The sequence below is a fragment of the Hippopotamus amphibius genome, chromosome 15 (assembly GCF_030028045.1).
Source record: "Hippopotamus amphibius kiboko isolate mHipAmp2 chromosome 15, mHipAmp2.hap2, whole genome shotgun sequence".
Taxonomy (NCBI): Eukaryota; Metazoa; Chordata; class Mammalia; order Artiodactyla; family Hippopotamidae; genus Hippopotamus; species Hippopotamus amphibius.
The window spans coordinates 38,574,855-38,592,377 of record NC_080200.1 but is presented as its reverse complement, the minus strand read 5'-3'; the positions used below and the strand labels follow the sequence as shown (position 1 = coordinate 38,592,377).

Sequence of the window (17,523 nt, the reverse complement as noted above, 5' to 3'; positions counted from 1 at the left end):
AATATAGCAAACTCAGACTTTATGTCCTAATAGGTCCACAACCAGTGATTTGTGAGTGTAGTTCTTCAGACTCATTTTGTTCTTTCTTCTCTGTTAGGCTGAACTCTGACAGCAGGGGAGTGGGTAGGACTGTTTCCTTTGTAGTTTCCAAAATGGAAAGAGGGTATTTACCAGATTTTTCCTTAAGTAATTGATATCTGATAACATTTGATGTGATTATAGGTACAAACTATTGATACCATGTATAAAATAAGAAAGCTACAAGGATATATTGTACAGCATGGGGAATACAGTCAATATTTTACAATAACTATAAATGGAGTATAATCTTTGAAAATTGTGAATCACTATGCTGTACACCTGAAACATATAATATTGTAAATCAACTGTATCTCAATAAAATTTAAAAAAATAATGTTATTATCTAGCTAAGAAATTTGTATTGGAACTTTGGCATAAAAATCTAGTATTAAAGACAGGGATCAAAATGTGTCACGTAGATGAACACATTTTCATAGCAAAGTTGAAATACACTGAATGCTGAGCCTGAGAAGATTGCAACTGGCATCTGAAATTGGGCATTATAAATTCTGATTCTTCGAAAAATCATGTAACTATATAAAGAGTGTTGAGTAGAGTTATGAGTTTTATGTTATTTATATTGATAAATACTTTTTAAACATTAAGATTCTGCGTACGATCTCCAGAGCTATCTGAGCACGATATTTTAAAAGTTGTCCATTTTTGACATTAGCGCATGTATCAGGGAAAGAACGGATTTATGGGGTGTCTCATTGAGTGCACACATTTTGTGCGATCATTTAGCATCACTATCCTCAGAACAGTTTGGTACATGCTCTGTGAAGCTCCCCATGTATCACGGTAAGTAAAACAACAAAAAGTAAAGCCATTGCTAGGACACCAGAAGTGAGCTAATATTTCACCTCCCAGGAGTGAAAATTTCTACACAGCTCTTGAGGGACAGGGGAGGTTAATGTTCTACATGAACTGAAGACCAAAGGCAAAGAAAAGCCACTCATGGTGGTGTAATCCTGTGAAGGCCACCCATGGGCTGGTACAGTCTTCTCACCCCCAAAAGCTCTCTTCATTCTTTACACTCTTAATAGTCTTTTAAAATACATACATACAGAAATTCACAAATCTATGTATGGTTAATGTTATCTGAATTATTTTATTTGAAGATTTCATAGTTAATTTTTTTATTAAAATTTTTTTATTAAAATTTTTAATAAAAAATATTTATTCATTTTGGCTGTGCTAGGTCTTAGTTGTGGCATGTGGGATCTTCACTGAGGCATGTGGGATCTTTAGTTGTGGCATGTGAGCTTCCTAGCTGTGGCATGTGGACTCAGTTGCGGCATGCATGCGGGATCTAGTTCCCCAACCAGAGATCAAACCTAGGACCTCTGCATTGGGAGCGTGGAGTCTTACCCATTGGACCACCAGGGAAGTCCCATTAGTAGTTAATTTTGCTCAAAGACACCTGACTAGTAGGTGGCTGGGAAGACAGTCTATTTACAGGTGAAGACTATAGGGGACTCAAAGCCCTATTTGCTTAAGATTTAGTTGGGGGACAGGCACTATTAGCCCTTTAACTGTATTAACTCCAGGACATTCATGGTAACCCCATGAGTATTATGATACAGTATTATTTCACTTTTCCAGAGGGAAAGCCAAGGCACAGAGGTTTTAAACAACACAGCTGCTAAGTTGAAACCAGGTCTCGAACACAGGCTGTCTGGCCCCAAGCCAGAGTTCCTTAAACATTACACTGATGAGTCTCATATGGGAAGCCTCATGCTAGCTACAAAGGTATTCTAATATATACTTATAGTGCCTCTCACCTCCCCCCAAAAAAGATACATCCAAGTCCTAACCCTGAACCTTTGTATGGGACCTTATCTGAGAAAAGGGTATTTGCAATTTTCTTTCAGTTAAAGCTCTCTAACTGGGATCATCCTGGATTTTGGGATGTCACTGTAAAAGAAAGGCAAAGGGAGATTTGAGATACAGAGACACATGGAGGAAGTGATGTGAAGACAGAGGTAGAGATGGGATTGATGCATCTACAAATCAGGAACGCCGAGGACCACCAGTGTCCACCAGATGCTAAGAGCAAGGCATGGAATGAGTTCTCTCTCAGAGCCTCCAGAAGGAATAAACCCTGATGACATTTTGATTTGGGGGCTACTGGCTTCCAGGACTGTGAGAGAATAAATTTCTGTTGTTTCAAGTGACCTGTTTTCATAATTTGTTACGTCAGCCCTCAGAAACTAATATAACACCTCTATTTTGTGTGACTTGGTTGGTTTCAGCAGTTCCGAGATTGATTTCCTGGCAACATGGTAAATCTCTTAGTCATATCCATACTCTTCTAATTTCAGGAAGCCAATAATAATTTCCTTAATTTTGGAGAATGTATTCCAAATCAAGAGGATATTTACCCATGTTAACAACGTCAGGAGGTGAGACCAAGCTCTGATCTAAGGACACATATCAAGATTCATCCTCCTCCATCCCCACATTCTCTCCAGTGGGCCCTTTCCTTTATTAGTTGCTCATCTCATCTTAGAAATAAGGAAAACACTTCTGTGTGGCCCTGTAGTCCCTCAGTTATCATCTCATGATCTAAACATCTAAAATTGATGGGAACTTACCCTCTGCCTTTTCATATTCCCTTCCCCTCAAAGGACTGTTCATCTTAACTTAGTCTCATGAAGTCAACTTCAATTGCTAACAGCTCTTCTGACCAAATCCAATTACTTTGCTTTCATCCTTTTGCAGGTATCCGACTGTATGCATCAGACACCTACATCTCTTTGTGAGCCCCTTTTCCGCCATTTTTTGCTCCCATGACAACCTTGAAGCTCCAGTCCATGGCTTGTGTTCATTGAACTGGGATAATCTGGATATTTTTTTTTAAATGATGAAGCTCCTCTAAATTTTAGAATAAAATTGAAAGCTTTCGTACTTAATCTTGGGGCTCCTCTTGTATTTAGGACAAAGATTGAGACTTTTTCACTTTCTATATGAGACAAATATTTTATCCCTACTTATCTTCAATGTCCTTTTCTTTCATTTCCTGTATAGAAATACTTCTCATTTCTTTTAGAAATTTTTTTGACTCCTCCCACTTTTAAATTAGCAGAGCTCCCTTATCCCTCATTTTCCTGCCCATTCCAGTTACCTATTTGTCCCTGAAGACTTTTGCTTCCTCCTCTCCAATTCTGGCTGGAAAGTAACTTGGCATAAGAGTTTGTTGCCCATCTTTGAAGCCGATATCATACTTTTCTGTAGGATATTATTTCCGACAAGAAAAGACTGAGCTCATTAAACATGGCAAGTTTTATTCTAAAGTGACAGTATTTTAAAGGAATTTGAGAAGAGCCACAGAGCCCTCTGAAGGGGCTTGGGAGTGGGAAAGGTGGTGTGTGGTTTAGTCATAAAAGTGATACAAGATGTAACAACCTTATAACTCCAGACCAAGCATCATATCTGGTGTTGGCAGATTGGGCCAAAATGGAAGAGTTCTAAAGTGAGTGGTGCTACCTTGGTTTTACAGCAAAAGACTTCTCTTGTTAGACACTGAAGTACAACATGTCACAGCACTGGGATTGTTTTAAGGCACTTGTTATCTTTTGACTACATCCTTTCACTGTTGGGGATGAGCAGTTACAAGGGGCAAGGGAGAAAAAAAATAAGGAGAAAATGTTCCTTTAGCATCTTAGCATATTGCTTGAAGAAAAAGGAATGGATGTGTATGTTGGGTTGTAATAGCCAAGGGCAGGTCTCCGTTGTAGCCCATACAATTTGAAAGGTATCTATGCTCCTTGAAATGATTGGAAGGTAGATTCTGCCCATAGGCTCCAAGACTCGAAGATAAATCCCTTTAAAAAGATATGTTAAAGGTTTATTGCAAAATTTTAACAAACTGTACATCCAGTTATGTGTACACCAGAGTGATAAACGTTCACCTTTCTCCCCAGGTTTAAAGGGAACAGATTTCCCAAATGTCCAAGTTACCATTTGACATGTGGTAGACAGAAGAAGTCTTCTTCCAGTCTTAGGTCCCTCTGTAGGAATAATCAACTTAAATTCAATGTTTAAAATTCAAATGCATAATCCTTCCAACAATGTTACGGAATTGTCAACTGTGCCCACAAAACCTTTAGCAGGTTTTATAATGAACTGATTCTTGGGAAGGCTTTGGGCCTGAAAAAGGGACCTGAGGGCCAAAAGATGCCCAACCATTTCTGGTGACTGCTTTCCCAAACTAGGGTATTGTTGAAGAAAGTGTCTAGATTGCATTAAGCTATGGGGTCTGTTTTAAAGCTCTAGTAAGGTAAAAGGGATCTTTTTTAATAAAGGGGAAGCAGTGGGTGTAAGACAACCAGCAAGAATAGTCCTTCTCATTCATTGGGTTTTGTCCCAGGGACTCTTCTGACCAAGGACCAAAACTTAATCAGGAAACACACACAAGGGATGTTATCATAAAAAAGGGATTACTAATTAGAGTTAAAAAATATATACAAAAGATCACATGAACAGCTCCCCATTTAAACCTAGCTGGTTTGTTATTCTAGTTCGCAGGAATGGTCTGTTTCCTTCTTTAGAAGCTTGAAAAAGAGAAATAAAAAGACACGTCTGAAAACAGAGGAGGATCTAAAGTTACTGTATATTTTAGACTCCTTTTTAAGGCCTAATATAGAATAGAAAATTGTAAACACAACTATGCTGAGTCAATAAAATTAGCTTCATTTGAGTGAAGATATCTAACTTTGGATTTTGGACTTAATACAAACCATGTGGGGACTTCCCCTTCCCATGGCACAAGAATCAGATGACCAGGAGAGATTTTGCAACACTTATTTTTTGGTTTCTGAGAAGGCTCTGAGAAATGTATACCAGAAGACTGTGTGAATCATCTTAAGATGACTGTGTCCTTTGCACTAGAAAACAGTCTGCTATGGTTTATTTAGCACTTAAAGTGATTCATGCAAATATTTAGAACCTTGGAATACTCAGAACAGGGCCAAATTTGTGTAGGGACAAATTCCCCCTTACCTTTTCCATCAGTAGGAGTGTATTTGTATCAGCAATGATTCTAATGAATGATTACAGGGTTCTAAAGCCGTCTCATGACACAAGTTTGCCACCTCCCTCCCAGTCTATTTTTACCTATTATTCTGAGCAGAGAGGAATTTTCTTGGTCAGTCTCAATGCTGGTAACTTAAGAACTTAAGGGTAGCCCCATTCCACAAACAGTAAAGGACCGGTTTTTAGTGTTAAGGGGAATGGTGCAAACACCTAACATACCAAGCCCTTAAAACACTTATCCTGGCAGCTCTATGGAATAGAATGGGTATCTATTTTATGAATATTGAAATGAACCCGGTCACACAAGATCAGTAACTAATAAGTTGCTGGGCTCAAATTGAATGTGATCTGTGTTCCCTTTCTTACCATATATGCTGCTGCTCTTATCTGGTTTTTTTTTTTAATTCCACCAATTTTAACCTGTATTTTTTCAGCTGCTTTCAAAGGCGTAATCCTGCTGACTTTAATCTATCAATTACCTTTCCAGAAAGAGCTGCATAAAATAGACAAAGGAAAGGAAGTTAAGGAGAAGCAAGAACAAAGCAACATAAATGTCTTTGCTAGTGTCCAGTACTTTGTACAGGTCAAAAATGTGCTTCCTTGTCCTTTGGAACTTTATGCCTGTCTCAGCTGAGATACTGAACTAGGACATGTGAAATATTAACCTCTAGGGCAGATCTGGAGGTCCAAGAGGGCAGCAAACAGCCTTCACCACCATCTTCAAAGTAGCCTTTTGAGAATAAGGGACCTTGCCAGAAATGATGCAGTGAAGTTTCTAGTATTTGATGTAAAGCTTTTCTCCTTTAACTGCTTGAACTCCTAGGCTTTTAGGAAGGTTTATTCTTCTCTGCAAAGGCCAAGTTGAGTAGACGGTAAGATTTCTGCAGCCTGTTTAATTGGGGAAATGAGACTATGTTAACACACACTGAACGGAGCCCTTATGAGATTGTCTTGTAACTGCTGACACTGCTGTAGGGGCCTCAGGAACAAAGCATGCCTGAGCCAAGAAGGAATACACTAGTGATGCATTTACAGAGAGCACGTGTCACTGCTTTTAACCCCTGGGCAGGATGCTGCAGGACTGATAGAACCTATAAAGTCTGAGCCAGAAAATTTTCCCCTGTCTTTGGAATATAGTCAGACCAGAGTTAAGAGTTGCCCAGACAGTTAATTTTGGGTAGAGGTGAGATAGTAGAGCAGCTCAGAGTTCAGGCTTGGTAGTCTTCCATACTTTCACTACTTTCTAACTCTGTGGCTTGAGGCAACTTATCTAATGTTCATTTCTTCACCTGTAAAATGGGAATATAGTTTGCAGAGTTGTTATGAGAAATCAATAAGAACTGATGTAGAGGCCTCAGCGCTTCACATATAGAAAGTGCTCAACAAATGGCAACTATGATTAAATCAAAGCTAGTTTTCATGAACACTATGTGTTGTGTAGGCAGTCCTGTGTTGTAGCTGGCATTGCTTTTCCACAGCAAGTGTTTAAACGGTTTTAGAACAAGTGGGACCAATAGGTAAATAGCTGGTAAGCAGACACTCTGTTAGAGCCACCGCCTGCCCGGCTCTGGCTTCTGTGCCTCTAGAAGGTAGGTTCTGACAGGAGCCAGGACTGTGGGAATAAAAGTGACTCTAAGTTACCCAGAGAGGCCTGTCCTAATGAATTCCATGTCAAATCCAAGCCTACATCATTACCACTGGCAATTTAGAAGGTCTACTTCACATCCCCTAGGGAACTTTAATGCGGAGCCCTTAAGATGTCGATATCCATTGTCACACCCGGTTCCATGAGGTCAGAATCTATGCAGGACGAGATACAGGCAGCAATATATTTTAAAGATTCCCAGATGATTCTAATGGACTGACACATTTGAGGTAGAGTAGTCTAACTTCCATAATCCTTTGTCCCCTTAAAGAAATACCAAGTGGGTTAGACTATTGAGCTGGAAGAAACCTAGGGAATAATTTGGTCACACCCTTTCATTATAAAGATTAGGAAACTGAGAGCAAGAAAGAATATATAACTTGTCTAACTGTTAAACAGCTGGTTGTGGATAAGCGTTGGTACCAGGAGAAATCTAGATCCTAAAATGAGACTCTAGTGTCTTATTTCTAGAGACTGTATGAGTCAACTTTTTTAAAAACTATTTTCTAAGAAGGCTGTACAAGGCCCATGATAAAGAGACTGAACCAAGAACACCTCCCATTTAGTAGATATACCAAGCAAAGAACAAGAAGATAATTTAGCAGAAGACTTTGAACATGGAATTTCATAGCTGTTTTCTGAACTAAAACAGAAAAAAGGATTTTATGTGGTCTAATATGTTGTCACTGGACTCTCTTTTGCCTAGTTAGCTGGAGTCCTAGTTGGTCAAACTGCCTCATTAATGTTAATTTGGCTACTTGGAAGAAAGTATTTGGCTAGGTTTGAGATGCAATTCACAGATCAAAGAATTCACATTATTTCAGTACATTCTCTACTATTCAGTGCTTGGCCTTTTATTTTCTTATTTTTTTTTAAAGCACGATGGGAAGTCTGAGTTCTCGAGTTGGCAACTTCCAATATTCTTGGCTCCTTATGACCTCTCCTAATTTTGTACCCACCTCCACCCATTTTGCTTTTAAAGTAACTTTTTACTAGGAGTATCTCCTAACAGAGCCTCAAGAATAGTCATCATAATAAAAGTGTTCAGGAGAGTTTAAGACTTTAAAAAGGAGCTTGATGTTATCTGAATGAAGGTCCATTCTCTAGTCTGGGTGATGCAACCAATTCACTAAAAATGTCTAAAAGCTGCTCACAAGTTGAACTGAAGTACTGTTTATGGTCAATTTTACGATTGCAATACTTAGTTGTTTCCGTGCAATGACTTATTTTGAACACTTTACTAGGGTTAGAAAAGGTAGAATGTGTAGATTCACAATTGGAGTATTCTCTAGCCTTTTAGTAAGTTGGGCACAAGTTAATATGCTTGTGTGAACAAAGACATAGCAGACTGATTCTAGAATCCCTCCTTACACTTAATCAAACTCTAAGAAAGAAAGTACTGCTGGAATATCTCTGCGGTCTTTGGACCGTGTGGAATTTTTGTGAATATGGACACGTGAAGCTTGCAGTTGGATTAAATCTGTATACCAAGCCAAGACATTTGTGGGAAATGGCCAATGGATTGACGTGGTCCATCTCAACTTTAACATCTCGGCTGATCATTCTACCCCAGTTCTTGAGTATGACCTCCTCTAGCTTAGACCAAACAGAATAGGAAAACCGAAATCCAACTTTATCCTTTAACTCACTTCTACAAAGGAAAGGAAGTGACATTGATACTTTGGAGATTTGAAAATCATGTTTGTGCTGTTGCTTTACATTGCTAGCATTGGATCATTTGGGCTAGGCTGTGGTACCCTCAACACCAGGGACCATCTGGACATGGCTCAACTAGGCTACGCGACATGTGCTCTGGTATATCTTCACTGAGCTGGGCAGGGTGATGGAGCAGGTGCGACTTGACATGGAAAAGAGAATGGGGGATTTGTGGTCTAGTGTACAGAGTACTTGAACCTCGAGTTACCAGCGCTCTGCGTTTGGGGGTTATTGGGCCCTGATCCACCTAAAGAAGTGGTATTTGTTCCTTATTTGTTGCTATTGTCTTTTTTTCACTTGTTCCAGGGGAGCTGTGTGGGGGAGAGAGATCAGTAAAGTAATGCCTGCATCCTTGAGTGAACTTTATAATATTAAGTACCACCGTGAACTACCTTATTAGCTGTTTCTCTTTCTGTGAGAGAGAGAGATACCGCGTCCCCTATGGAAGGAACTAGGAGTGAGTCTCATTAATTCTGAGGAAAGGCTATGAGGAATCCATTGTTCTGGGGGAAAGGATAATATGGCTTTTGAAGGGGTGGGAGAGGCTTGGCAAAGGCTACCCTTCCCATACACTGTGGGCTTTAGGCTCATATAACAGCTGACAACCTAGTGGGTAAATCTGTACGCCAAGCCAAGACATTTGTGGGAAATGGCCAATGGATTGACGTGGTCCAACATGGGGTGGTGTGTGTGGGTGGGGGTAGGAGGGAGGGGTGGGAAAACTCCTTATGTCTGAGGAATGGGTCGGAGATAAAAAGTCTAGACTCCAGACCTGGGCTCAAAGGTCAGGGTTCCCATCTAACCAAGTCAAGAAGATAGGGTGGCACTCTGGGTGGGCCTCAAGTCCCTTGGCTGCTGGGTGGTAAGTAGGAGCACAGGGAATGAGCTGTGTGACTAGAGGGCCTGTGGGGACAAGACAGAGCTCGGCGGAGCACTTCTCCCCTAGCCTGGGACACCACTGCAGGACCAGAGACAGCAGCACCTGCCTCAGGCACCAGAGCTCTTGCTTCAGTGGACAAAAACCATCAGGAACATACCACAAATTTTATCCAATTTGGAGCTGTTATGAGTAGTGCTTCTATGAACATTCTACTGCATATCTTTTGATGCATATGTGTGTATCTTTTTAATTTAATATTATTTTTTATTGAAGTATAGTTGATTTACAATGTGGTGTCAGTTTCAGGTGTATAGCACAGTGATTTGGTCATATATATATGTATATATATGCGTGTATATGTATATATGTATATATATATATACACTCTTTTTCAGATTCTTTTTCCTTATTGGTTATTACAAATGACTAAGTATAGTTCCCTGTGCTATACAATAAGTCACTTACATTTTAAACATTAAGCTATAAACAAACAGCTATATACACTAGTAGAATTATTTTATGATATATCATATCAGGGCACTTTAAAAGCAGGCAGGTTATTTTAAACTTTTCCTCTTCAGAAAACCAGTGCAAGAAACACTGCCTGATATTTAGTTTCTTCTTTAGTAGCTTGGCTGAATTATATTAAATTCCAACGTGGTTTCCCTTTCTAGGCAGAGCCCCACCTTCGTATAATCTTCAAAGCCATGGCTTGAGTGTTTCTGTATCTTTCTGCAGGTCACATTTCAGAGATGTGAGGTGTTTCCAAGCGTTTAGAGGAAGAAGAATCTAGCTGCCTTGTAACATCTGCACAGAGGAGTCAAACTGAGATGTATGTTGTAAGTGTGCGTAGACATTCATGACTTCTTTTTTGGTACATTCCTGTACATAGACCAAAACCATGAAAAAAGTTCTTATAACTATGTAGACCCAACACAAGATGAGTTTAAGTTGTTTGATTGTAACATGTTGTCTCTGGTTCTGGGTGGCCTTTTCAGTAGAATATGCCCTTTGTTTTAGTGTTCAATCTACTCTTAGAGTTGGCATTAACCTTCCATGAGAGACATTGCCACTGGCTCCTATTTCCACATCTGATATGATCTTTTCTATTTGGGCAAGGTGTCCACAGCCAACAGGGCATTTGGGCTTCATCTCCAAGAATAACAATGGCCCTCTAACCCCATAGATAAGCACATTTTTTTTTAAAAAAACCACTTACAGTTAACTATTATTTGTGTGCTTCATATATTAATTATTACTTTACGAATTTTTTTTTACCATTTAAAAATGAATTTTTATTGTAGTCCAAGAAAGATGCTACTTCAAAGTAATTAGTATAAATTGCCCTCATGAGTAGACACAGGAAAAAATGCAAATCTCTGAAAAGAATCTACTAATAAAAACCATAGATTGAATCACCTGGATAATTTAGTAGTTACTACAGTGAAATCTACAGAGAAAAACAGAAGGTAAGACATAATTCAATCTGCAAGTCAAAGGATATCTTCTTCATGACTTAGCTGATTTTCCTTAGAGAAGACTTGGTTGCTTTTAAACAGGATGAAGGAAAAAAGAGTCATTTAAAAATTAAAAGGGACTTTCTATTTATTTGTGAATTTCAGGTTTACAGAGAACCAGGAACCTGATAATTTGCCTCCCCTCTCCCAACACCAGTGCTCTATCAGCTAAAGGTCAGGAAGTCTTCGGAATGCTATCTAAAAGGCCAGGGGAACTCCTCCAGAAGAAATAAGCCTATAGGTTCTTTTGCTTACTTCTTGGTTGCTGGCCAAACTAGATAGGTTAACAGATAAGAAATCCCTAGGTAATTGCAGGTTCTGTTAGACAAGGAGAAAGGTGAATCTGACAACTTGTTTTCTTGCTTCTTGTAGTGATATATTAATTCTACTCGAGTGTTGAAAATTTAGGAGACCAGTTCCAAAAACTCTGAAATAGCTAGTCCACCTGCTTTGAATTTGTGCACACAAAAATATTCTAAGAAGCTGCTGCATGGGACTTCCCTGGTGGTCCAGTGGATAAGACTCGGTGCTTATCCAGGGAGCACAGGTTCGATCCCTGGTCAGGGAACTATGATCCAGCAAGCTGCAAGGCTGGGGTGGGTAGCGGGGGAAGCTGCTGCAGACTGAGACAGACGAAGTGGCAGAAATGCATAAGCATCCTTGAACTAAGGTTCACACGCCATCATTATTCTCTCATCTTTTGGGAAATGGTATTGGACCAAATAAGTACGTGGGGATAAATCAATGCATTTTTAAACTGAGGGATGGAAAAACTCTAAACGGTAGCACATTAACTCATGCTATATGAAACAGATGTGGGATTTTAATTGCTGCGCAGTTGAAGCAACTACGTTGAACAATGTATGTAACAAAGTGTTGTATCGAAATATCTGTATATGGTTCATTCACTGCAGAGATAGATGAGTACTGGAAGTTCCAATTACAAGAAAAAAACCCTACTACTTAAAATCAGACTTCCGCTTATAAAGTCTAAGTAGGTGAGACAGGTTTTGTTTCCTGAATTCTATACATAAATCCATGTGAATGTTACCAAAATTATACCTGTTACAATCATGTAAGTCATCACCATCAACTGGTCCTCCCTTCCACAATCATGTCTAGACATCTAGACATCTACCTTAGTGATCGTGATGTACAACTGGGAAGTTTGGAAGAGTAATTGAGGGAACTCTGTATCTACTAAAGCTCTCAGGAAAACGCCACTCCTACATGATTCCAAACATTAAACGTTATTAATCTAAAGAAGCTTTCAGGAAGTCAATTTCTATTCCACCTTTGGCAATCATTTAAGTGACTTCTACAAATGAAGTTAAAATAGAGGTGGTGTTTCAGAGAAGGAAGTTAAGAATTCTTAGAAAATGAAAATACAGCTTACTGGTTTTCTTTCTTGGTTGTAATAATCAAAGAACACAAGAAAAGATCTCAAGTATCACCTTAATCTGTACAGATTTTGGAAAGTTTATTTTGGGATTTAAGGAGTGACTTTGAAGATTTTCTAACAAATATATTCCACTGGATTGCTTTCTTAAGTTATCTCCTCTAACATTAAAATCATTCCAGAGCTGGGGAAAAAGGGGAAAAAATCAAATTTGTACCAGTTGCATAGAAACAAGGTATCTAGGAACACTGTTCTGGTTATGTCATTATACACCATTTTCAAAGGCTCAAATCTTGAATATTTCATTTACTATTTTTCTCTTTTTTTAAAGATAAGTTCCTGAGGTGGCATTAACCAACGGCTTTGAGGAGCCTAGAAAAATCATCTTTTTCTTCCCTAGGTCCAACATAATTTTTTTTTTTACCTTTGATCTAGATATTATGCTGCAAGATTGAAGAAGTAATCAGTATCTCAACTTTATATTTCCATGAAGTAATATTCAATGCAACTTGCTGTTTCCTATAAACCTATACTGCTAGCCTGATAAACAACTCAGTTTTGGTATTTTAAAAGGCAATAAATGCATTAACTAAAGAAACCATCAATTCATATAGAGACAAAGGAATTGCTACTTCCCAATTTGAAAGAATCTGAATGATAAATTTATATACTAGGACAATCTAGTTTTTCTGGCTTTCTGGATGTTGTATAAAGACTTGCTTATTAGGTCTATGTTTGTGTCTTTTAAAATGTATTATTCAAAATCATCTCCAGCTGCAGATGGTGTTAGTGTGAATCTAATGCTGGGTAACCCTCTACTCCTTCCCTTAGGGTAAATGAATTTGACTTAGTAGTTAGAGTACTGTGTTGTCTAACAGTTGTGCTAAAAGCCTGTGAAGTATGTCTGTTTTCTAGTTCTCAGAGTTTTGGCTTGAAATTGTAAGAAATTAATACAACATTGTAAATCAACTATACTTCAATAAAAGTTTTTTAAAAAGAAATTGTGCTATTTGTCTTTTGCATTAAGTTACTATTGATAACTTGCCTAGCACTCACAGTCACAAGTATTACCTAATGGTCAAGGCTGGGCTTTAGGGCAAGCGATTGGTCAAAAATCTGACTTACTATGGGGAGACTTTCCCAGAATACGCAGATGAGATGAGAATTCTTCCTTCTCTCAGGCCTGTTGCATGTACATCATCCCTGCTGGGTTTCATTGCCTTCTTAAGATGACAAATCATGGCAGGGGGGCGTGCCACATGGGTCTACAGTTTCAGCATGAGATGAACTAGTAGACATGGTTCCTTACGGCCGGCCACTTTTCTGTGGTTCCACCGAGAACTTCTGGACCATTATGAGATGTCATATTTATATTCAACTACAAAAAGGTTTCTGATTAGGCTACACAGGAACGTCAACATCAATGATTCACTGTGAAGGAAATTTCCTTGGTTTATAAAAAATGTAATATTTAAGCAAGCACTTTGATTAGCTTTTAGAGCAATCTCATCTGTTCCCTGAACCATTAATGATCTGTTGCAAAATTCTGTGTCTGCTAAGTAATTGACATTTAAATACTTAAGGAAAACATGAATGGATATAAGTGATTAGATAGGGACTCCATTTGTAGCTTCTCTTTACGATCCTTATTATATACGGCCATTAAATGAAAGGAACTGGAGTTGGTCCTTAAAGCTTTAGATTCACTCCACACTGGCATCTGCTATTTTCCAGTCTTATTATGTAGGCATTCTTAGCATCAGAGACTGCAATAAGATCATTTGTTTCCTTAGCTGAACTCTATAGCCCCGTGCAAAGACAAGTCTCTGAAAGCCACTATTAAGTTCCTAATCCAATCTTTATTAAAAAGACTCAATATTGTAGACAAGGAGGTTAAGACAAATCCTTAAAAAAGTAATGATCAAGCTTTTTTATAACCCACTGATGTCTTCTGCAGCAGTAAAACTTGAAATTAGGAATATGTTTATAGTTTTACTTTTTCCTTTTCCATTATGGATTATTACAGGATATTGAATACAGTTCTCTGTGCTCTACTGTAGGACCTTGTTGTTTATCTATTATATATATAGTAGTTTGTAATATGGTTGTAATGTTTTTAAAAACCAGAATGTAATCATTAAAGTATAGAAATGTGTAGACAACGAGTTTCACCATAGAAAACAGTGAGAGAAACAACACTAACATCTTTCTTAGTCTCTCTAAGACAAGCAAAATTTTACATATAGGACTAATTGTCACAAGTAGGACGTGAATCAAATTTCTTTCTCAGGGTCATTCTCTCCAGTGTTGAGGTTCTCTAACTGAAATTTCATTCTACACTGGAACCTCCATCTACGAAATTCCCTTAAGAGTCAAATGTCACCCCTGTTGACTCCTAAGAGTACAGGGTTGGGGATAGCTTTAATAGGCTTTTTAGAAACACAGAAGGAACACCAATGTTTTAAAAGTTAGATTTATTGAATGTTTATTATACCAGGTGTGATGCTCTCTCTCTCTCTCATGTAGTCCTATAAGAAGGTATTGTCATCCCTATTTGACAAGAGTGGAAGCTAAAGTACAGAAGTTAATCAACACCACCCTCCCCCCTCCCCCCATCCCCGGAAGTCACATGGGTCTAACATCTATGCTCTTAATTTCTTTGTTTTAGAACAATACAGGAAAAAGAGAGAAGTAATCTCATTCTTCACATAGGTGGAATGAGCATTAGCCAGAAAATACTTTTGGGAAAGAGGAACTGATAGCAATGCGAAAAGGATATTTATGTCATCTTGCCTAGAATACCAGACCCGTGCTGGGTTATATGATGGGAAAAGGTTGAAAAGTGGGTTAGACTGGATTAGGGTGAGTTAACAGAACTCTATCTTGTCTAGACAGTACTGAGAAGACGTTAAGGTTTTGAGCAATGGTGTGGAGGTCAGGGTGGTAACAAATCTGTGTATGGAGCTGTGGCATCAAAGAGTCAGATAGCTTTGTAGTATGATAGTTGCATGAACTTGCCATTTTGAGTGATTCAGCACTGCCGGTTTCTTTCATTTAATTACTTGGCTAATCTTTTGGAATAAAGCTTTTTAACTGAAAGGTTGAGGTCTAACAATCTCAAATGTCAGATTCAAGGTTACCCCATCTTGCCAAGCTATGATGCTTGGTGACCCTCAAACTTCAAATAAACAGTGTGTCCTAAAGATGGCTTAAAAAAACAAAAAAACAAAAAAAAAAAAAAAACACTAAAATAAAAACAAAGGGCTTTAAGTCTTATAACTTTCATTCTAAGACCCTAAAAGAGTTCCTGTGATGTTTCATAAAAACTTACGGAAGTAAAATATTTGAAATGTGAGCACTTTAAGGAACACCTTTTGTAAAAAGCAGCTTTTGACTAAAGTAGTCATGTCCTTATAGCTCCTTTTTTAAAGCAGAATAGATGGCATTTTCCCACAGTATATATGTTTCTCCATATAACTATTGAAAGACTAGAAGGATCAGGACTAAGGAGATGCTGGTTAAGAAGGGTGGCAGTAGGGTGAGAGACAGACTTCTGCTTCTTATACATTTAGAATAGTGATATTAGGGTGACATGCCTTTCCGTATTTTTAAAATTAAATTCCTTAGAGACATGCTAATTTGTCAGCAATATTTAAAATGCAATGCAAATCTATAGTCTGACTTGGGCTAAAGATAGAATCATGAAGCTACTTAGGATCAGTCACATGAAATCAAACTCAAAAGCTAAGAGAACCTACAAATTGAACTTGAACATCTCTGGAAGCACGCAGAACGCTGCCCACAGCAAGCTTTTCACACTGTCGTCTTAGACTTTGTTAACTGATGTTTACTTGTCCAAAGTTGTTGAGAAAAGCTCCTGATATAGTAAAACAAATGAACAGAAAGTTTTGAAACAATTGCTCGCTAGAGTTTGAAAAAACTCATACGCTAGGATTTTCCAAGTTGGTCAGAGTATGCTCTATTGCTGATTTCCAGACTGGTTTTCTTAGCTGCAACAGGGTCTGTGTAGATAGGAGGAAGTTGGCAACCTAATTTAAGCATTTAAAAACCTAATGGATATCAAATCTTTACCTGCAATACAGCTGCACATACAAATTAAAAAACAAAACAGAAAAAAACAAAACCAAACCAGCTTTGCTTGATTTAAGCAGAAATTGTAAGTCAAGGGATAACATTAGTTATTCAGTACTGAGCCAAAGGTTTCCTCTATTTTCTCAATTTTCATTAGTTCTTTAATAGTTTAGTAGATGTTCTTAAAAGGAGAAAAAAAGAGTAAGAAGTTGAATTTGGATGAAATATAAAGTTGAAAACTATTCCCCGCTACGATTATTAACTGTCCTTGTGATACTATCCATTAGGTCAGATAGATGTTTGCGCCATGATGAACACGCCACTGGTAGAAGTTAAACCAAAGACCTGAAAACACCACACCATCTGGAGAATTTCAATAACACCTTGTTGGCTTTTCTCAGGTCCTGAGCAGATATAAACTAGAGGAACCTAGGGATAGTGCTCATTATAAATAACCTTAAAGTTAAAAAAACACCCAAGACTATTTTACTTACACCAACAGACAAGGCAAGCTGAAGTTCTCCATTTTGCTCACTTTATAATAAATTCCAATTACTGTTGCAGATGAGAGTAGCTTTGAGTCACTCATTCACCTGGCAATCTGGTTAGTGTTTATTGAATAACTACTATGTTCCAAGCTCTGTATTATGCTATAGATACAGTGACAAAAATAGATATGGTCTCTACTCTCAAGGGGCTTATAGTACAAGCAGGGGAGAGAGAATAAGCAAGAAATAGTTACAACTGGTATTAAGTATATCAGAGGAAATGTTTCCAATTAGGATAGAAAGTTTCACTGCCATTAACAACATTTAAAAGAGAAGGCAAAATTAGACTACTTCAAGGGATTCTATAAATTGTTTTCTTATTAATATCAACCACAGAAAGATGAAAATTTTGTCTTAAGGGCTTAATTACCTTCTTCAATAGACAGTTTTAAAATGATGACATTTACTTAAAGCATTAATTAGATGGGAGATATTTACATTGAATAGCTGGGAATCTCCTATAATAATATTGCAATCTGGAAGAGCATGTGTGTGACAGAGCCAGTGGGAAGAAAAAAATCTTGTGATATATTAGGTTATTAAGGAATGTCAATGATGTTTCCTGCACAGTTATCTTAAAATCCAGAGTTCTGAATCAATACTGTTTT

General features: G+C 38.0%; 1 protein-coding gene across 5 annotated transcripts in view; it reads right to left on the bottom strand.

Moving 5' to 3' along the window:
• The window catches only part of DAB2 (DAB adaptor protein 2), a 48,358-nt gene that overhangs the window by 21,355 nt on the left and 9,480 nt on the right, over positions 1-17,523 (bottom strand). The gene's annotated exons all lie outside the window — the stretch shown is intronic.